At 49.2% G+C, this 22,434-nt stretch overlaps 1 long non-coding RNA gene across 1 annotated transcript; it reads left to right on the forward strand.

Annotated features, from left to right (window-relative positions):
- The first annotated feature begins 3,045 nt into the window (after nt 1–3,045).
- Nucleotides 3,046–20,011, forward strand: LOC146425570 (uncharacterized). Its single transcript, XR_014846477.1, has 2 exons — nt 3,046–3,478; nt 17,960–20,011. It is a non-coding gene; the product is annotated as an uncharacterized LOC146425570 (long non-coding RNA).
- The last annotated feature ends 2,423 nt before the right edge of the window (nt 20,012–22,434 follow it).

The following is a 22,434-nucleotide window of genomic DNA, read 5'->3' on the forward strand; positions in this document are numbered from 1 at the left end:
CTCCCAAATATTTCCAAGGAGGCTGTTGTTGAACTTTCTCTGGAGCCACTTGCAACCCATAGGAATGCAAGGCATTGAGCAGTCGAGGCTGTAACCTCCGCAACTCATCCTGGGTGGATGTTGCCACCAGGATATCATCCATATAATGGTAGCAGAGTGCCTCAGGAAACTGCTCACGGATTCCGGACAAGGCTTGAGCGACATACCATTGACAGATAGTCGGGCTATTTTTCATGCCCTGAGGTAACACTTTCCACTGAAATCTCTTTACAGGCTCCACATTATTAATTGCAGGCACAGTAAAGGCAAATTTTGGCCTGTCATTGGGGTGCAAAGGGATTGTAAAAAAACAATCCTTCAAATCAACAATCAAGATTTCCCACTCTGTGGGAATCATTGTGGGTGAGGGCATGCCAGGCTGTATGCTCCCCATACTTTCCATCACTGCATTAACTTTTCGGAGATCTTGCAATGGTCTCCATTTCCCCGATTTTTTCTTAATCACGAAAACCGGGGTGTTCCAGGGACTGGTAGAATGCTCAATGTGTCCCTGTTTCAGTTGCTCCTGAACCAGCTGACAAAGGGCGACTAATTTGTCTTTTGGCAGGGGCCACTGTGGTTCCCATATAGGTGTTTTGGTCAACCATCATAAAGATAGTGTGGAATACGGTGCGCCCTTGCACACAGTGACCCCTATTAAAAATTTGTCGTGATTTGCACCCCCCAAGCTGCCAACACGTCCTGTCCCCAAAGGTTAATTGGAGCTGGAGTGACATAAGGCCGAATGGAGGCCATGTGTCCCTCTGGATCCTTTACCAACACAGGTCACTTACTCAGTTGGCTCTGTGTGGTTCCTCCCAGCCCCATGATATTTGGTCCCACAGGGAAGGGGGGCCATGAAGGAGGCCATGAAGCAGAGGAAAGGATCATTGCATCAGCACCTGTATCGATCAAACCTCGGATTCAAATTCAATGCGGACATGCTTTCGGCATGATGAGGGTACAAATCATCTGTGGTGACTCATTAGAGATGGCAGCAGCCCAGTAGACCTGCGGAAGTCCCGGCAGTTCAGTGCTGTTTCCTCCGCCAACTTGCTGGTCCACCCTGGGAACAGAAGACTCAAAAGGCAACAATTGAGCAAGGTGAGTCTTTTCAGGAATGGTGACAGGGGGGTCTGATGTGGAAACCGTAGTGTGAACCTGGCCTTTGAAGCCAGCATTTATGACTTCTGCAAGAACAAGGATCCCTTGGCTGATGGCCTCAGGCCCTGCCACAAGCAGTGCACGGGCCCCCTGACCCAGGGGACCATCCACATCCAAGGGAACCCTGTGGGCATTGCCAGATTCTAAGACGACTGTTGCTGCAGTGTAGGCGTTGACTCGGGCTGAGCCTTTGGTGCCTCTTCCACATTGACCGGGTAAGCCTGGGCCATCACCCTGTTCTGGGGGAACTGATGTGATGGGGGGCAAATCCCCCTTTTTGCACCCCTCTTCACGTTTCCTGACAGGGGTCGACCATCTGCATGGTACTGCGACCTGCAATAGTCTGAAGTGTGACCTGGCCTACCACACCTCTTACATTGAGGAGTCCCCGAATTTCCCTTTTTCTCTGAATTTTCTTTCTGCTTTGATTTGACTCATTTCCGTTTGTTCCCAGCTTTGGGCTGTTTTTGTCCCTGATCAGGGGGTTCCCGACCAGGCGACAGAAATGCAGCCAAAATGGATTTCCTGTGACTGTCTGCCTGCACTCTGGCACAAGCTTGTACCATGTCTGTGACAGAAGGATCCCCTGGTAGGGCATTGATGATCCTTCTATACTCGTCGTTGGCATTGTCTCTTGCCAACTGTTTGCACAAAATCTGTCTCAGTGTTCTATCTTCCACCTGCTTTTCCAAAGCTTCTGCTAGCTTCTCAACAAATGTCAGGAAAAGCTCAGATTGTCCCTGCTGTATCTTTGTGTATCGTGTTTGCGGGGCGATCATCTCTATAGTTCTTACAATGGCTCCCATACCGAGCTGTTGGATTTGCTCCAGGATCCGAAGATCCCAAGCAGCTTGAACATTGGGGTTAGTGAAATGTCCTTTACCCATGAGGACATCAGTCCCAATCATGCACCTAGGGTCCTCGGGAGGCAAGGACATATTTTTCTGTATCTGTTTTTCAACCATCGTTTTCCAATTGTCTTCAAAGGCGCTGTATTGCATGGGGTGAAACAACACCTGAACCAAATATATAATATCAAATGGAGCAAGCAAATCACTATTTATCACTCTAAGAAGTTGCATGAGATGCCATGGCTTGTGACCTTTGAAGACAGATCATTTGCCACTTTTTATGCAATGGAGGCATGCCTGCTCTTCTCTGCCAAGTCCAGGCCAGGCACAAACACCGGTAAAGCCTGAGTGCCTCCTTGTAGGAAGCTAGCATCACCCTGACCTGCCATAGCAGTTTTGCAGCCCTCCCATCATTTTGGCATCCCTATTTTCTCTATAAGTTCCCAGTCTCCCGCATGCAGCGCGCCCTGCTTGACTGATTCCCAGAACTGCAGGGACTCACGTGGGAGGAATATCCCCACGCTGCTGCAGCGTCTCCAGGGGTTGCTCAGAACCCAATGCTTTTTCTTTTTCACCGCCCGTGTGAGCCTTCGCCCAGGAGGGAGGATTCCCTCCTCGTCACTGTCTGAATCGTCAGTGTAAGGTTTTCTATCCCCAAGCCCTATCACAAAAGACGGTGTCTGGCTGGACACAGTGTCCGCACCGAAAAACTGCGCAGTGATAGGGTTGGTGGAAGGGCTAGAGGACGGTGGCATTACCAGCACGCCATTAGGCGCGTTTGCCAAGCTCGCCGGCACAGCTCCAGCACGCTGTGCCAAGGCTGCATTCGCCACTGAACCCGTCAGAAGGATCGGTACCTGTCCGTGTCCTAAGTGTCCCCGCGCCACCACTGCCATGTTGGCTGCTGCATCAGCAGGAAGCCCAGACCCTTTCTGGGCTCCTGAGATGGGGACTTCTGGCCCAATCCAGCCTGCGCACTGGACTTTCCGTGAGCAGAGCTCCGCCATATCTCGGCGGATTCTGGCCACTTCGGCCAGTAAATCCTTTAAAAGCCGAGATGGAGGAGGCTCCTCTGTGTTCGGCTCGGAGTCCCGTGCGTCTGAACCACAGGAAGGCTGTCCCGGCATGGCTTCTGTGGAAATGTCAATCAAATTCCCTACAGCAGAAGCACCGCCTGCTAGAGGCTTCTTTTCCCTTCCCTGCCTGGCCAAAATGACGGCTGGACCCAGAAGCCGGGCGGGGACCGCAGTTGGAGCTTGCACCGGGTCCCGCGCACCGGCTGCAGCCAGTGGCACAGTTGGTGCCGGCCCGCCTGGGCCCGGCGGAACACCGGACTCGCCCGCTCCTGCGTCTGCATTCGCGGCGGCCGGGACCATGCAGGGGGCGGGGCGGCCAAATCCGCAGCTGTTCCGAACGGAACAGAGGTATGTTTCTTCCCGCCCGCACCGTGGACTCATCACCCGTCTCTGCTCTCTCAGTCCACACTGCCGAGACAGCCCGCTCGGCCGCCGCGACCCGCGGCAGCTGCCCACGAGGGGGGGCCGGGTCAGCACCATTTTGCGGGGGTGGGGGGGAACTGGGGCCAGACCATTGCGCAGAGGCAGGGGAGGGGGGACTCCCCTCACCGCCGACACCTCAGACCCGGTCCTCGGCCCCTCTTTTTTCAGCATCTCAGCCAGTTGTTCATTTGGGTGGACATAAATGCGATTGGGAAGGTCATTTGGAGAAGTATACTCGCTCTTTGTGGCTCCATCTGCTGACTATGGGACGTCAGGGTCGGTTTGAGTTGGCATGTCTTTCGTGTGCCGTTCATCGACCGAAAGCAGAGATTCTAGACCTTTTAAAGCCTCTATCTCTGCATTGTAAAATTCCTGTCCCTTCAACGCGTCCCAAATTTCCCTCTATGTTCCATGGAGGCAGATTGTTTTCTGGTCTCCAAATATCATCTCTTTATACAAGGACTTCCCAACACTGAGCCAAGAAGAACAGTCCATGTCCATCTCCCAGACCCCCGGGACCGCGTTCTCTGAAACCCACGTCAGCAAGTCATGAGCGACCTGCAGTGTCTTGGCTGCCGCTGGATCACCCCAAGGGTCCTTCAGAAAGGCTCGTTAAAGTTCGTCCTTAGGCGTGGGAGAATCCATCGCCATATCGGGACTGTGCCACGCCGCGCTGCAGGCGGGGGGGAGGGGCTCGGGATGGGAAGGGTGGTGTACCTTAGTTGCATGCAGTACGCATCGGTGGTCACCAGATGTCGCTGTTGGACCGCTAGCAGAGTGAAAAGTCGAGAGGCTTTCTCGGGTGATCAAGAATTCTGCATTTATTATTTATTTTAACAACTTATATAGACTTTCACAGGTCATTTGGATTGGGCCAATTCAAAACCTCCCCCTAGGCCGATTGGCCAGGCTTGAGCTGCCTATCTTCCAAAAGACTGTTTCAATAACACAAAAACTTTATCTTTATTTATAAAACATAGGAAGAAGAAGAGAAAAGTTCCCATGGGAAAGAATCTGCGTTGCCACAGTAATATATTGAAATTTGTTGACATTAGGCTTGGGGGATGATTATTAGCCCATATTTTTTTTTCCTTGTAACCAGAGGAATTATTTCCAAACCTAATTGGATCGGTAGCCCTTGTCCTTATAGGAGGTTTCAACTTCCCAGACATCAACTGGGAATATCATACTGCTGTTGATTTAGGGGGGCTAGAATTTACTAATTTAAGGGAACTAGAAGCTGGATAATAATAATTTTTGAACAGATTTAGAAGGTCAGAGATTGGATAATGATTTACTAAGTTTTGCTTGCTGAAGACAATGTATTATTCGCTTAATGATTTTGTACCTACCTAGTATCGGGGAGGATAGAGATAAGAGAGCCAAATAATTGAGAAAAACTACTGAGTGTGACTGAACATCCTGCTCTCGGACCCCAGAACTGGTACAAGTTCTAAGTTCTTAGGTACTAGTTCTAAGGCTTGGACTTGGACCAAGAACCAAGGGAGCATGCGCAAGGGAAAAGGGTGATGAGTTTATTTTGAGGAAGACTACTAACTTTGCCCCTCATTAATCTTTGGGATCCTGGCTCACAATTAATCTGTGGCACTGTGTTTGCGCAAACATATTTAAATGAACTTTGAACTCATTATAATACGTAGCGGGGATAGGTAATGAATATGTATAGGGACATTGTGTAACTTTATGCATATGTAACCTGTAACCTAATATAAACCTAGTGAAGTGCTGCTGACGGTGTGCATGCCTTTGGAGGGGCTAACCCCATGCATCCCAGCTGGAATAAATGCATACCTACTTCATAACTATTTGAGTCGTGGAGTCAATCTGCGCCTCACTGTGACCAGCAGGTCTTGGAAATTACTGAAGTTTGTAGGAGATAACAGTCACTCAGTGAGCCAACTATGAAAGATACCCTCCTAGACTTGCTATTTGTGAATAAAGGACTCATGGTGGTGCCTAAAGATTTTTGCTTTTTATATCGTTTTCATATGTTTATAGCTTTGTAGACTGTTAATACATAGTTATATATATTCAAGTACTTTTTCTGCCCTTTATCACATTTTAGAACAATAAGCAAACCCTTGCTAACACATTCCTGAAATTCTGTTTGGTCTTATTCTCAATAAGGGAATTTCTAACAAGGACATTTTGTTTTCCACCAGCACCTGAGAGACATAACAAGAAATAGGGAAAAAAAGCCCCTGGAATAACTCCAAAGGGGGAGACCCAGAGGTGGGCTACTGGGGGAACTGATCTCTGATTGGATGTGCCTGCTAGATATACTAATTAGTTAACCTTATAAAAATTGTAGAAATCTTTTATCATGTGTGCATATAGCCATATTTGTTCACCTGAAAGCTTTCATTCAAGATCTACTTTTTATCTAACTACTTTAACACTGTTGCAAGGTTTTTCCTTTTGTCTTAGGCAACAATAAGAGATGTGATGGTAGGTGGATGTCTTGACCACACTGGTCATGAAATGGTTGAGTTTAAAATTCTCAGTGTAATGAGAAAAAAAGACAGCAGAGTTGCTACCCTGGACTGCAAGAGAGCAAACATTAAGCTATTGAGTGAGTTATTTATCAGAGTACCCTAAGAATCTGCTTTAGAGGGCTTAAGGGTCCATGAGTGCTGGTCAGTCTTCAAGAACCACCTTTAAAAGCATGGGAACAGGCAATTCCAGTGTCACAAGTCAAGAAAATGGGGCATAAGACCAGCTTGGCTGAACAAGGAGATCAGAAGGAAAAAGAAATTACATGATCTCTAGAACCAAGGTCAGACTGCACAGGAAGATTACAGAACTGTGTTTCATATATGCAGGGACAAGATATGAAAGGTCAAATCTCAGAGTTGAAACTGGCCAGTGTTGTTTCAGACAAGAAAGGCTTTCTTAAAGTATGTTAATAGAAAGTGGAGGTCTAAAGAAAATATTGGACTGATACTTGTTGAAGATGGTCACCAGACTAATAGAAATGAAGAAGAAGCAGAGGAATTCAATGCTTTTTTTTGCTTCAATCTTTAATAATATTGATAGTCCTTGGGCTGCCCAGTCCCCTGAGTCAGAGGACCATGAATGTGGGAACAGTGACTTTCCATTTGTGGACACTAAAATTGTAAGGGAAGAGCTGTATCAGCTGAATGTTCACAGGTCCATGGGGCCAGATGGGATTCATCCCAGAATTCTGAAGGAGCTAATGGATGTTATGGCAGGATCCCTCACAATCATCTACCAAAGATTTTGGGAGTCTGGATGCAGAAGTTGAATGCACAATTAGCAAGTTTGCTGATGATACTACACTCGGAGGTGCTGCTGCCTCTCTCGAGGCATGAGAGGACTTGCAGAGAGATCTAGATAGATTGGAGCATTGGGCTATGATCAAGGGGATGAAATTTAACAAGAACAAATGCTGTATTCTACACCTAGGATGGAGCAACACCAGGCACAAGTATAAATTGGGAGAGAAGTGGCTGTAGAGTAGCCCTGCAGAAAGGGATCTGGGGGTGCTGGTCAGCAGCAGGCTCAATCAGAGTCAGCAGTGAGCCTTGGCAGCCAAGAGGGCAAACCGTGTTCCCAGGTGCATGAAACACAGCATAACCAGCCAGTTAAAAGAGTTGCTTATCTTTCTGTATTTATCATTGGTGCAGCCTCACCTTGAGTATTGTGTGCACTTCTTGGCCCCACAATTAAAAAAGGATGTAAAGGTCCTTGAAGTGCCCCCAAGAGGAGGGCAACAAAGCTGGTGAACGGGCTGGAAGGAATGTCCTCTGAGGAGTGGCTGAAGATTATGGGCTTGTCTAGTTTGGAGAAGAGGCTGAGGTGTGACCTCGTTGCTCTATACAGCTTCCTGAGGAGGGGAAGAGGAGAGGGAGGTGCTGATCTCTTCTCTCTGGTATCCAGTGACAGGACGTGTGGGAATGGCTCAAAGCTGCACCAGGGGACATTTAGACTTGACATTAGGAAGTGTTTCTTTATACAGATGGTGGTCAAACTCTGGAAGAGGCTTCCTAGAAAGGTGGTTGATGCCCCAAGCCTGTCAGTGTTTAAGAGACATTGGGACAATACCCTTAACAGCATGTTTTAAATTTTGGTCATCTCTGAATTGGTCAGATAGTTGGACTAGATGATCCTTGCCTCTCGTTCTATTGTTTGGAACCAATGAGAAGAGCCTGGCTCCATCCTCTTGACACCATGTCTTGGTTTGAAAACAAACCAGTGGGAGATCACAAGTCCAGATTGAAATTAAAAATAAGTGAAATAATACAAGGAAAAGCACTGACAAAGTCAGATACAACCTAACACCCTGTTAGGGTGGTGGTAGCAGTCCAGCTGAAGTAGTCCAGTTGAAGCGGTGATCCTGTGAAGGTCTAGTCTCCAGCTGAAGATCCAGTGGTAGCTCTCGTCCTCTGGGAACCCAGTAGACAGGGCTAGCTCAGGCAGTTCCAAGGCCAGGTTATATCCACATGGGAACACCTGGCTCCTCTCTCCTGGGCAGAGCATCCCACAATGGGATGAGATAAGTCCATGAGTCACACGGTGGGTCCCTGATGGCCCATTGCCTGTCATGGGGGGTGGGTCATTAGCAGCTGATAATAGCTAACGGATGGCCCATTGCCTGTCATCCGGAGTGGGTCTTTAGCAGGTGATAGCAGCTAACGGCCTACAGCTGGTGGTAATAGAATACTTAACTACATCTATATTGCAACCTAGGACATTATCCGCCCCTAATTCTATTACCATCTACAGAGTTCTCACTTAAGATAAGGTCTCCTTGTGGTACACAACAGGTTTCCCCATCTGCCTGCATCACCCACCAAGTATACCCAGGTCCTTGGGCAAAAACAACCCCACGGATGGGCTTGCCTTTGCCTGAGGTAGGACTAATCCAAACAGTCTTTCCTAAAAAACCTCTTATATGTACCACAGGGACTTTATCTCCATCCACTATGTGCAAAGGTTTGGACTGGGCAGGACCGGCTCGATTGATAGAACCTCTTGTGTTAACCATCCAGGTGGCCTTTGCCAAGTTCAGTTCCCAATTTTTGAAGGTTCCCCCGCCAAGTGCCTTCAAAGTTGTCTTAAGTAGTCCATTGCACCGTTCAACTTTCCCGGCAGCTGGTGCATGATAGGGGATATGGTATATCCATTCAATTCCGTGTTCTCTAGCCCAGGTGCTTATGAGGCCATTCTTGAAATGGGTTCCATTGTCAGACTCGATTCTCTCAGGGGTACCATGTCTCCACAGGACTTGCTTTTCCAGACCCAAGATGGTGTTCCGGGCAGTAGCATGAGGCACAGGCTAGGTCTCTAACCATCCCGTGGTTGCTTCCACCATGGTCAACACGTAGCACTTTCCTTGGCGGGTTTGGGGAAGTGTGATGTAGTCAACTTGCCATACTTCCCCATACCTGTACTTTGACCATCGTCCACCATACCACAGAGGCTTCACCCGCTTGGCCTGTTTGATTGCAGCGCAAGTCTCACAGCTGTGGATGACCTGTGAGATGTTGTCCATGGTCAAGTCCACCCTCGGTCACGAGCCCACCTGTATGTCGCATCTCTCCCTTGATGACCAGAGGCATCATGGGCCCAACGAGCTAGAAATAATTCTCCTTTGTGCTGCCAGTCCAGATCCACCTGTGACACTTCCACCTTGGCAGCTCGGTCCACCTGCTCGTTGTTACGATGCTCTTCATTAGCCCGACTCTTAGGTACATGTGCATCCACGTGTCGAACTTTCACGGTCAGCTTTTCTGCCCGGGCGGCGATGTCCTGCCAAATCTCAGCGGCCCAGATGGGTTTTCCTCTGCGCTGCCAGTTAGCCTTTCTCCAGCGATCTAGCCATCCCCATAGCGCGTTGGCTACCATCCAGGAGTCAGTGTAGAGATAGAGCCTTGGCCATTTCTCTCGTTCGGCAATATCCAAAGCCAGTTGGATGGCTTTAAGCTCTGTGACCTGACTCGATCCACCTTGTCCCTCGGTAGCCTGTGCAGCTTGTCGTGTGGGGCTCCATACTGCAGCTTTCCATTTCCGATCTGCGCCTACAATTCGGCAGGAACCATCGGTGAACAGGGCATAGTGTCTTTCACTCTCCAGCAGCTCGTTATACGGGGGTGCTTCCTCGGCACGTGCTACTTGCTCCTCTGCTTCTTCTGAAGATAATTTAAAAGTCTCACCTTCAGGCCAGTTTGTTATGATTTCCAGCATCCCAGGGCGATTCGGGTTTCCAATACAGGCGCGCTGTGTGATGAGGGCAATCCATTTGCTCCACGTGGCATCAGTGGCATGGTGGGTAGAGGGAACCCTTCCCTTGAACATCCACCCCAGCACTGGCAGTTGGGGTGCAAGGAGAAGTTGTGTTTCTGTGCTGATCACCTCTGAGGCGGCTTGGACTCCTTTGTAAGCTGCCAAGATTTCTTTCTCGGTGGGAGTGTAGTTGACTTCAGACCCTCTGTAACTTCGACTCCAGAATCCCAGTGGTCACCCTCGGGTCTCACCGGGCACCTTCTGCCAAAGGCTCCAGGACAGACCATGGCTCCCGGCTGCAGAGTAAAGCACATTCTTTACCTCTGGTCCTGTCCTGACTGGGCCAAGGGCTACCGCATGAGCGATCTCCTGTTTGATCTGGGTGAAGGCTTGCTGCTGTTCAGGGCCCCAGTGGAAATCGTTCTTCTTGCGGGTTATGAGGTAGAGAGGACTCACGATCTGGCTATACTCAGGGATGTGCATTCTCCAAAAGCCTATGGCGCCTAGGAAAGCTTGCATTTCTTTCTTGTTGGTTGGTGGAGACATGGCGGTGATCTTATTGATGACCTCAGAAGGAATCTGACGCCGTCCGTCTTGCCACTTTACTCCCAGGAACTGGATCTCTCGGGCAGGTCCCTTGACTTTACTCTTCTTGATGGCGAAACCGGCTTCCAGGAGAATTCTGATGATTTTCTCTCCTTTCCCAAATACTTCCGTTGCTGTGTCCCCCCACACAATGATGTCATCAATATACCGCAGATGTTCTGGAGCCTCACCCTTTTCCAATGCAGCCTGGATCAGTCCATGGCAGATGGTGGGACTGTGCTTCCACCCCTGGGGCAGTCGGTTCCATGTGTACTGCACACCTCTCCAGGTGAAAGCAAACTGAGGCCTGCACTCTGCTGCCAGAGGAATGGAGAAAAAGGCATTGGCAATATCAATGGTCACATACCACTTTGCTGCCTTGGATTCCAGCTCATACTGAAGTTCCAACATGTCCGGTACAGCAGCACTCAGTGGTGGTGTGACTTCATTCAGGCCACGGTAATCCACCGTCAGTCTCCATTCTTCACTGGACTTACGCACTGGCCATATAGGGCTGTTAAAGGGTGAGTGAGCCTTGCTGACCACCCCTTGGCTCTCCAGTTCCCGAATCATCTTATGGATTCGGGCCACAGAGTCTCTGTCAGTGCGGTATTGCCGGCGGTGCACTGTTGCTGTAGCGATTGGTACCCGCTGTTCTTCAATTCTCAGCAGTCCTACAGCAGATGGGTTGTCTGAGAGACCAGGCAGGGTATTCAGTTGTCTTATGTCTTCCGTCTCTATGGCTGCTATCCCAAAAGCCCAGCGATGTCCCTTCGGGTCCTTGAAATATCCACTCCTGAGATAGTCTATGCCGAGGATGCATGGGGCGTCTGGACCAGTCACAATGGGATGTTTCTGCCACTCATTCCCAGTTAAACTCACTTCAGCTTCCAGTACAGTCAGCTGCTGGGATCCTCCTGTCACCCCAGAAATAGAAATGGATTCGGTCCCCACATACCTGGATGGCATCAGGGTGCACTGAGCGCCGGTATCAACCAAAGCCATGTATCTTTGTGGGTCAGACGTGCCAGGCCATCGGATCCACACAGTCCAATAGATCCGATTATCCCTTTCCTCTACCTGGCTAGAGGCAGGGCTCCTCTAATCCTGTTTTTGGTGCATGATGTTCTTCTCCTGTAAATGTGTTCCTGAGGTCCCTTCAAGAGGATCAGTCATATTATCATTTCCATTCTGTCTGGGGTTCTGTCCACAAGAGACTGGGGCAGTGTTGTACCTAGATGAGCCTCCTGAAGTGGATGTTTCTCTTTTCAATTCACGTACCCGGGCTGCTAAGGAGGAGGTGGGTTTCCTATCCCACTTTCTCATGTCTTCCCCATGCTCCTGCAGGAAAAACCAGAGGTCACGTCGTGGAGTTTGTCTTCTTTCCTTGGCTGGGGGACGTCTGCTCCTGATGGCAGAGACTCGGGTTGGTTTTGGTGTGGCATGGAAAAATCCTTCTTTGAGCTCTTTCCTTAGTTTCTGATTCTCTTCAATCAAGCTCCGGACTTGCTCGGCCAGGTTTGTTTCCACTGATGAGACCTGGGTGCGTAGTGGAGCGGTGACAGTGTCCTCGTAAATTCTCAGTATGTTTGCTAACACGCCCACCTTGTCTTCTTCACCTTCCCTCCACTGCAGTGTTGCCAGGTAACGAGAGTATATCTCTGGTCCAAGCCGCGCGAATCTTAGCCACATTTGTGAAGTGCACTGGACATTATCTGGGCTCTTGGGGAATCTCTCGTTTTCTGAGAAAATGATCTCTAGCACGGCCAATTCCCTCAGGCATCGGATACCTTGTTCTATTGTGTTCCATTTTCTTTGGTGCATCTGGAGGTCTTCTTTGCAGAAGTATCTGTCCCGTACACTCGCCAGCAATCGCTGCCAGAGGCTGAGAGTTTCCTGGGTTTTCCCAATCCCCTGGTCAATGACCACATCCTGGGACAGGGATCCCAGTTGCCTGGCCTCACTTCCATCCAGAATGGTGTCGTTAGCTGCGGCGTCCCAGATACCGAGCAGCCAGGTTAAGATGGACTCGTTTGCCTGCCGGGTGAATTCCCTCCGTAGGTCACGCAGCTCCCCCAGGGATAGAGAGCGAGTGATAATCTCCGGCTCTGTCTCTTCTGCTTGGTGAGATGGTCCTGCCGCATCCTCATCAGTCGCTATGCGGACTGATTTGCTCTTTGATTTCTTTTTCTGGACGGGGGCAACTGCTACGGGCTTCGGCTGTTCTGATTTGCTTTGTTTCTCCTCCTCAAGAAGACAAAATATTGTTCTGATCTTCAGCATGAGGTACACGGTGCTGGTCGCAGAGAAAAAGGAAAACAGAACTGACAGGAAGATTATGCCATCCTTAGCATCCAGGGAGAACTCAATATTGTCAAGGACAGCTGTGCCTGACCTGAAATGTTGGAAGAAACCGCTCTTTCTTCCTAGCCCCAGAGGCTGGGTGCGATTGCTGAGGAGGTCCCAGACGAAGCAGCTCAGGTTAGGCCAGGCAGACAAAGTCGAGTATATATAACGAATGGTGTTCATTGCCTCACAGGTAACCATGCCATAGGCATAATAAACCAATAGAGCAATTCTCATGCCATTTCCTGGTCGCAACAGGAGCAATACGACGGGCAGATAGTATCCCATTTGAGGAAAAATATAGAGAGCGAGATACAGTACCCATATAGATAAGCTGAGCATCATGGTGATAGGATTTCTGAGTTTCCCCAGGTCGTGCCCCACATTGGGCACCAAAATATGTCTTGGTTTGAAAACAAACCAGTGGGAGATCACAAGTCCAGATTGAAATTAAAAATAAGTTAAATAATACAAGGAAAAGCACTGACAAAGTCAGATACAACCTAACACCCTGTTAGGGTGGTGGTAGCAGTCCAACTGAAGTAGTCCAGTTGAAGCGGTGATCCTGTTGCAAAACCATGAATAAAAACTTTAGTAGTAGTCATGCTAAGGCTTGGAGGGATCAGTAGGCCTGAGTGTAAACAGTGTTGTGTAGCGAAGTTGCCAGTAGCGATCAAAAGGATCAATAGAGCATACTGAGGAGGGTAGAAAGACTTATCTAAGGAATGTGTAGCTATAGAACAGTTTGTTTATTTAAGTGATCTACTAAGTGAAGTGTGTGACTTATCTAACAGGGTGTAGTAGATTAATGATGATAAAGAATGTTCAGTTAACGAAAAACAAAGTCACAATGTAATCATAAATCAGGTAGATGTGTCTAGAAATCAAATTCGTTGAGATGAAGCAATTTGGAAAGAAAACATATATATACTCAGTGATTTTGTAAAAGGTTGGGGCTCTGACTTTGGACATTAGTCCTCAGGTCCCCAGGGCCCTCAATAAAGCACCGCATAAAATAACTTCGGTTGTTTTGTGTTTCCTCGGTTCGGGCAACAATCCTGTGAAGGTCTAGTCTCCAGCTGAAGATCCAGTGGTAGCTCTCGTCCTCTGGGAACCCAGTAGACAGGGCTAGCTCAGGCAGTTCCAAGGCCAGGTTATATCCACGTGGGAACACCTGGCTCCTCCCTCCTGGGCAGAGCATCTCACAATGGGATGAGATAAGTCCATGAGTCACACGGTGGGTCCCTGATGGCCCATTGCCTGTCATGGGGGGTGGGTCATTAGCAGCTGGTAACAGCTAACGGATGGCCCATTGCCTGTCATCCGGAGTGGGTCTTTAGCAGGTGATAGCAGCTAACGGCCTACAGCTGGTGGTAATAGAATACTTAACTACATCTATATTGCAACCTAGAACACACCATCAGATACTTATATACATTAATAAGGTCCCCTCTCAGTCTTCTCCAGTCTGAACAGGCCCAGCTCCCTCAGCCTTTCCTCATAAGTGAGGTGCTCCAGTCCCCTAATCATTTTCATAGCCTTCTGCTGGACGCCCTCCAGGAGCTCCATGTCTCTCTTGTCCTGAGGAGCCCAGAACTGGACACAGTACTTCAGGTGAGGCCTCACCAGGGCTGAGTAGAGGGACAGGATCACCTCCCTTGACCTGCTGGCAAGGTTCTTCCTAATGCACCCCAGGATACTATTGGCCTCTTGGCCACAAGGACACATATGCTGGCTCATGGACTGATGGGGTTCCAGACCCCAAGCTCAGTTCATGATCGGGCTAGCTGCGGAATCAGAGCCCTGGCGGGGCAGCCCGCTCTTGGGGGCGGGCGAGGCAGCCAGGAGCGGCAGAACTCTAGAGTAAACCGTGCGATCCAGAGATCGGTAGCAGAAGCAAGAAATGCAGGCAGTCGGATTGGCGGTCCAGGAGGTTTATTAATAGGATAAGGGGAGATGGAGGGAGGAACGGGATGGGGACTGGATCGGCGAGCTGAAAGCGGGGATTCTGCGTTGTGTTGCCGGTTTTATAGCGGGGGAAAAAGGGAGGGGGGAAACCGAAAGGACCATCTTATGAGGGAATAAGGGAGGAGGGTACAGAACTTTGAACTTTCCAATCACAGAACACGGCACTGGCAAAGGAGAACTTTCCAGAATCTATCTTTATATGTAATGTGGGAGGGGAGACGAGCTGGACCAATAGCTTCATTCCAAGGCTCTCTAGGAGCACCCCTTTTAGTTAGGGGTGCTTTACTCCCATGACTCGTCCCGTGGGGCATTGCCACTGTGCAGTGGGCTAGGGACACTCAGCTGAGCCAGAGCCACAGCAACAATGGACAGCTTGTTGTCCACCAGGACCCCCAGGTCCTTCTCTGCAGAGCTTCTTTCCAGCAGGTCACCCCCAGCCTTTACTGGTGCATGGGGTTATTCCTCCCCAGGTGCAGCACCCTGCACTTGCCTTTGTTGAATTTCAAAAAGTTCCACTCTGCCCACATCTCCAACCTGTTGAGGTCCTTCTGAATGGCAACACAGCCCTCTGGAATATCAGCCACTCCCATTTTTGTATTGTCAGTACTTGCTGAGTAGGCACTCTCTCCCTTTGTTGAGGAATACATGTAGTGCAGACAGCTTGGTGTGCAGCTGCAGTGCGAGCTGCCAGTTGAGCTCTGGGTGGGGGAGCCCAAGGCAAGGGACTGTGAACTGGCACCGACCTGTGCATAACAAAGGGCACAGGGACCTGCACAGGTGTCTTGGGGTGATTTTATGATGACACTCTATGCCTGATTGTCTGCTTTATGCCCAGAAATAAGTCCTGTTGCTTTGAGCCTGGGGGTGTGGCGCCCAACGTGGGGCAGAAGCCACCCTGGAAAGCGTCCCCCTGCAGCCGCAACTGCGGCAGGGGAGTAGTCGCATTTGGGAAGCCATTTCCCCGACGAGAAGCTTGCATTCAGCGAAAAGACCGAAGGGGCGGCCGGTAGCCTCTGGAAAAAAGTCGCGCTTTTCAAGGAGGTCGGCCGAACGGCGGTGGACCATCCCGAGTGCTTTTTTTTTGATTCTCCGTGCTTGGTAAGCCCTCTGGAAAGCCCCTTGGGAGGGGAGCCGGTGAAGGCCTGGTCGGCTTGGTACGGGGGTCCCTTTTTTCTTTTGAGTTTGTTCTTTTTGCCTCGGGGTGGGTGGAGGGTTAGAGGTGGTGTCTTGTCGAGGTGAAGGGAGTCGCGCTCCATGCGAAATCTCGACAAGAAAAAACCCACTTCTAACAAGGGGAGACCTAAGTTTTGTGCCCCCATTTTGGGAGAAGTTTTTCTTATAAAATTAGACATATTTTATAAGGAATGGGGAATCAGCTGTTGTGTGGGAAGTTTTTGCGCGCGAGAGATAAAGTAAACTAATCTGTGTTTTGTTTTATTTAGTTATCTGGCAGTGAAAAACCCTTGTTCTCTCCCTAATAAGCACCTTCCCCTGCATGTATCCCCCAACATGGTGCCGGCCATGTGTTGGTGGCACCCCCTCCTCCACCAGCTCGTGCTCCCCCTCTGTCCTTCAGGAGACAGCTGATCATACGTTTTTCAGCCTCTCCTGTCCCTTTCCCGGGTTAGAACTGATCACTCTAACTCGAGATCCCTGCTAACCTCCTTTCCTGTGCCCCAAACCTCAGCCGAGCTAACTCCATGTGTTTTCCAATATGGTGCCGGCCGCATGGTCAGGCACGCCATGTTGTCTTCTTCCCCTTGAAATTTTCCCGGGCTTGCCAAAGCCCCGCCCCCTGCATCCCTCGTGTTCCGTTGTAGCCCCTCCCCCCGCGTCGGTGAGCGTTCCCTTCGGTTACAGATCCTTCCCCATCTGAGTGTTTCTCTTCGGTGCGGGCCCCTCCTCCCATCCTCCCAGGTGTTCCCTCTCAGCCAGAAGCAGCTATGGCCTGGCCGAGAGCGGAGCTGCACCTCCAGTTGCCCGCGGCAGGCTCAGAGGAGCCAGTGGGGCCGCATCTCTAGCTCCCCGCGGCAGACACTGCCCCCGGAGCCTAGTGGAGCTGTGCCAGAGCAGTCCCTGAAGCTGTGCTGCCGTCCGGCCGTGCTAGAGCCTAGAGGAACTGTTCCAGACCCGGCAGAGCCACAGCAGGGAAGAGCTGTGTGTCACCCAGTGGAGCTGCACTGCGTCCAAAGTTTTCTCCCTCTCCTAAGCTGAGAAAGACTTCGGTGACAACCCCGTTGCTGCTGCAAACCCTACCTTCATCTTAGCAGCCCCAGCAAAAGAAAAACAGACTAGAAACATAACTGCAGTCCGAAAATTCAACCTGTACTAAACTCCAACATCAAAATCAGCCAGCTGCATCATCGTTTTCCCCATACTCACAGCAAAACTAATTTTGTCATTGCTTTACATTATGTTGTTTTACCATTTTCCTGTTGTTTAAAAATTTGCTATGAAAGCTTTTAGGAAAAGCCTTTCCTTCTTTAATTTATTAAAAAATGGGGAAATATTGTGATAATAGCTGCAAGTTCCCCACACCCCTTTCTTAACGACTGTACTTGTCACCTATTGTCCTGCCTTCCCTACTCCACATAGTCCTAGCCACGCCCCCAGTTTTCCCTATTGGTTCCTATACCCTAACCCCTGGCCACTCCCTCGGGTTTCCCCTATTGGTTCCTGTACTCCTAACTCCGCCCCTGTACCTCCCCTGTACCCAGAGGTCACTGGGCCTGTGTGCTGTCCCTGCCCCTCTCTGTTTCCCTATAAAACCCCTTACCCTCCGCCGTCTTGCTGTCTATGCTCCACGTGTGTCTATGCTCCACATGTGGCTGTGCCTGTGAGGCCTTTGCCCTCGAGGCATCTCTGCCTCGAGGAGGTCGTTGGCCTCTGCTGCACAATGCGAATAAACATCTTCTATGGACATAACGCATAGACCCTCCTCGCCTCCTTTATCACCGCCGGTTGTGGAAGCAGACGAACCAGAGCTAGCCTTATGGCTCCCTGGCCAGTGAGAGCGCAGTGTCTGCCCTGGGACAGAGGGTTTAGAGCACTGAGGCGCTGAACCGGGCTGGGTAGAGAAGCTCTAGGGTAAAGTCTGCTGTAACATCCTCTAAACCGCAACAGGGGTGGGGCGGGAGCTGGGGGAACTCCACAGGCTTTCTTCAAGCCCTCACTTCTGGCATGCTCAGCATGTGGCAGATGTGTGTTACTTTGTTGCTTTTTTGCTTACTTTGTTGTCAGCTAAAGCAAGAAGTTTTTCCCTGGACTGCAACAGTATCCTCTGGCGGCTTCTGTGGTTTCTTATGGAGCTCTTCGGCTTAGCTTTTGTCCAAGATCCTACCGTTGACCGGCGCCAACTGGCGGGGAAGCCCAGGGACACCCTATCTTGGCCAGACCTCAGGAAAAGCTGAGCCAGCAAAAGAAGGGACTTTCAAATACACCAGTTTCATCTGCAGCGAAGAGAAGACCAACAACATCGGAGTTCACCAGGTTCCCATCTGTTTTTTTGCTCGTCTCCAACCTGCTGTGTGGACTCTTCTTCCCTCACAGGAGACAAAGCTGTTGGCCATTTTTTTTTCCCTAGCATGTGGCTGGTGGAGTTTTTTCCCTTCCCCTGGCATTTCTAGCTTTGTTTGTTCTGTTGTGGGTGGGGGGTGTGTGCGGGTAAGGGTCTGAAGATTCAATATCTAACAGTTATTAATTTCTTTTGTGTCGTGTAGGCACTGTCAAGTAAACTTCTTTTTTTCCCCCCACTTTCACCGATCAATATTTATTTAATATCGGCAGGAAGGGATGGCTAAAACCCATTTTTCTTTGAGGAAACACTCATTCCAGAGTGTTTTCTCCCAAAACCTGTCTCTAAACTGAGACAACAGGCTACCTGACCCAACTCTCAGAGACAGGCAGGAGCCAATGACTCAGCAAAAAGACCCCAAACCATGGTACACATGGACTGTAAGGTTATAAAAGCCCAGGGTTTCCTTTTTTCGGGGTCCCTCCCTGGAGGCACCAGCTCGGGCTGTTATTTTGTTATAGCACTATGATTAAATTATTTTAAGGATCGAGACATCTGAGACTCTGCTCTGGGAAACCTGGGGTTGAGCCAGTAAAGAGACCTTGTCTGTGCTGTGTGTAACTACGAAGGGGCTTCGGTCCCAGCTAAGGTGGTGCCAGCGTGACTGACAGAATGGCTCCTGGATGGTCAAACAGGGAAGTTTCCTTAACACCTTCATTCAAGTCATTGATGAACAAGTTAAACAATACTGGACCTAGTATCAACCCTTGGGGGACACTGCTAATTACAGGCCTCCAACAAGACCCTGTGCCACTAATCACAACTCTCTGAGACCTGCCATTCAGCCAGTTCTCAATCCACCTCACCGTCCACTCATCCAGCCTGCACTTCCTGAGCTTGCCTATGAGGATATCAAGGGGAGACAGCATCAAAAGCCTTGTTGAAGTCCAGGAAGACAATATCCACTGCTCTCCCCCAATCTGTCAATCCAGTTGTACCATCATAGAAGGCAATCAGGTTGGTTAAGCATGATTTTCCTTTGGTGAATACATGCTGACTGCTCCTGATCAGTTTCTTGTCTTCCAGATGCTTAGAGATGGCCTCCAGGGTGAGCTGTGCCATCATGTTTCTAGGGATTGAGGTGAGGCTGACTGCCCTGTAATTTCCTGGACCCTCCTTCTTGCCCTTTTTGAAGACTGGAGAGATATTTGCTTTCTTCCAGTCCCCAGGCACATCTCCTGACTGCCATGACCTTTGAAAGATGATTGAGAGTGGCCTAGTGTCGTGGGTTACAAAGTAAGATGTAACCAAAAATATGTATTCTATTACCATCCACGTAAGCTCTTAAAATAGATGAGGCAGTGTTCTTTGTCATCCCCACGATTCTGCCCTGATAACACCCTCTGGGGCAGCAGCAGCCACTCTATGGAGGGCCATCTCCGTTAATGGGCCATGAAGGTCTCACAGCATGACTCAGAATTACATTGTGAGATGCCCTGCCCTGAGGCTTGGAACACCATGGGGGCACTACCACTGGATTCCCAGAGGACAAGAGCTCAATAACCACCACTGGACCTCCAGAGAAGGACCAGACCTTTCTACAGCATCACCGTTTCGACAAATCCACATCCATCACTCCAACGGGACTGTAGCCACCATTTAATCAGACTGCTACCACCACCCTGACCAACAGGGTGTCAAGTCATATTCTGACTTTATCAGTTTAAGCCAGTGTTTCTGTACTATTGCCTTTAATTTTCCTAATAAATTGTAGTTCCGACTTGGAATCTCCCACTAGTTTGCTTCCAAAGTAGTACACCTAGCAATGATGTCCAACAGTTCTTTCAGCACTTGTGGGTGCATCCCATTAGGGCCCATGGACTTGTGGATGTCAAGTTGACTAAATGGTTTCTAACTCAATCCTCCTCAACCAAGGGAAAGTCTTCCTTTTCTCCAGACCTTCTCCCTGGTCTCCTGGGCCAGGGATTCCTAAGACATGGCCTTAGCAGTGAAGATTAAAGTAAAGAAGGTGTTCAGTAACTCCACCTTGTCTGCAACCTCTGTTTCAAGGGTCCCTGTTCCATTCAGTAGCAGGCCCACATGTTCCCTAATATTCCTTTTGTTATTGATGTATTTGAAGAAGCCCTTCTTGTTATCCTTGACATCCTTAGCCAGATTTAATTCCAAATGGGCCTTCACCTTCCCCTTTGCATTTCTGCATACTCTGACAACATCCCTATATTCATCCCAGGTGGCCTGTCCCTGCTTTCACCTCATGTGTATCTCCTGCTTATGGTCTGAGTTTTGACAGGAGTTCTTTGTTAATCCATGCAGGTCTTCTGCCCCTTTTGATCACTTTCTTGCCCATGAGGATGCACTGTTCTTGAGCCTGGATTAAGTGATCCTTGAATATTAAACAGCTCTCTTGGACCCCTCTTCCCTCTAGGACATATTTCCACGGGATTCTTCTAAGAAGGTCCTGAAGAGGCCAAAGTTAGCTCTCCTGAAGTCCAGGGTTGCAATCTTATTGTCCTGCTTCTTCCTCACAGGATACTGAACTCCACAATCTCATGGTCACTGTAGCCAAGGCTGCCCCCAGCCTTCACATCTCCAACGAGACCTTCCTTGTTTGTTAGCATGAGGTCCAACAGCAAATCTTTCCTTGTTGGCTTCTCTACCACCTGTATCAGAAAGTCATTGTCAATGCTTCCCAAGAACCTCCTGGACTGTTTGTGCCTTGCAGTGTTGCTCGTCCAGCAGATGTAAAGGTGGTTGAAATCAGGAACCAGGGCCTGTGACTATGAGGCTGCTTCAAGCTGTCTGTAAAAAGCCTCATCCACTTCCTCCTCCTGATCAGGTGGTCTGTAACAAATACCCACAATAGCATCACCCTTGCTAGTCTGCCCTTTAATCCTAACCCATAAACTCTTGATTGTTCATCATCCTCCACTAGACAGAGCTCCATACATTTCAGGTGCTTTCTTCCATAAATGGCAACTCCACCACTTCACCTTCCTGGCCTGTCTTTCTTAAAAAGCATATAGCCATTGCCATGGTTTAGGAATGGTATTCTCCAATTTAGTGCTCCCGCTAAAACCAAGCCACTGGTCACTCCCCTCCCCTTCCAAATGGAAGCACAAAAGGCAATGGGCACAGGCTGAGATAAGAAAAATTTACTGGAAACAGCAATGAGATAAGAAACCAACAGTAACAGCAACAATATTGATAACAAAAGGTATAAGACAAAGAAACTGTTTATATGGAAAGCCCGCAACAATAAACAAATACCAATTAGCTCACCCCTGCCATGTTTACTTGATCCAAAGGAACCCCTTCTCCCCAGAAGAAGAGGGAGAGTCCCTTTGCCCTTGCCCCCAGAAATGACCTGAGGCAATATAGAAAAACCTCAGGATGCTTGCCACGCCCCCTCCTAGCTATTGCAAAAAAATTGACCCTGTCCTGGTCGGAACCAGGAAATTATCCACCCCTTATTATATACCATCTACTCACGCCCAGATCCTACACCTTCCAACGATATACTGTAGAAGCAGTGGCCTGCTGCAGCCATCCCGACCTTGATAGCAACTCTGTTTTCCCTGAGAAAGCACATACCAAAGGATTGACTCTAGCCATAAACACTTGTGCGTGGATGCCTTTCTTACCACCCAGAACAGTGGGTGGGAGTTGTGTTTGCGTGTATGTGTGATAACCAGGTGGAGACATCTGCTCTACTGGTGCTTGATTTGGTGTGGCTGTTTGTCTTTCCTGCTGCGTTTTCCCAAAACTTTCCCTGAATTTTCCCACAGAAGAAATATATATAAATACTGAAGTGCGTGTAATAAAGATGGATCCTGCTATAAGAGAGCAGAAGTCTGTGTTTATTGTTTTCCAAACTGCTACATATATATATATATATATATATACACACACATATACATGTATATATATATACACACATATACATATATATATATAAATATACACAAGCACAGGTATCATTGCCATAGTCAGTGGCTGTCCCTCCAAGATGTCTGTTGAGTTCATTTAGTCCATGACTGTGGGTTCCATCTGCCCTAGATATCTTCCAGGACAGGAGGGCTGGTGTGTTGTCGGGTGGTTGCAAGCTGCATCAGGAGCTCTCAACTGGTGTATCTAGAGCAGTCCACCCTCAGTGGCCATGGGAGTTATGACAGGCAGTGCC

The sequence above is a fragment of the Lichenostomus cassidix genome, chromosome W, assembly GCF_008360975.1.
Source record: "Lichenostomus cassidix isolate B80296 chromosome W, HeHo_3.0, whole genome shotgun sequence".
NCBI lineage: Eukaryota > Metazoa > Chordata > Aves > Passeriformes > Meliphagidae > Lichenostomus > Lichenostomus cassidix.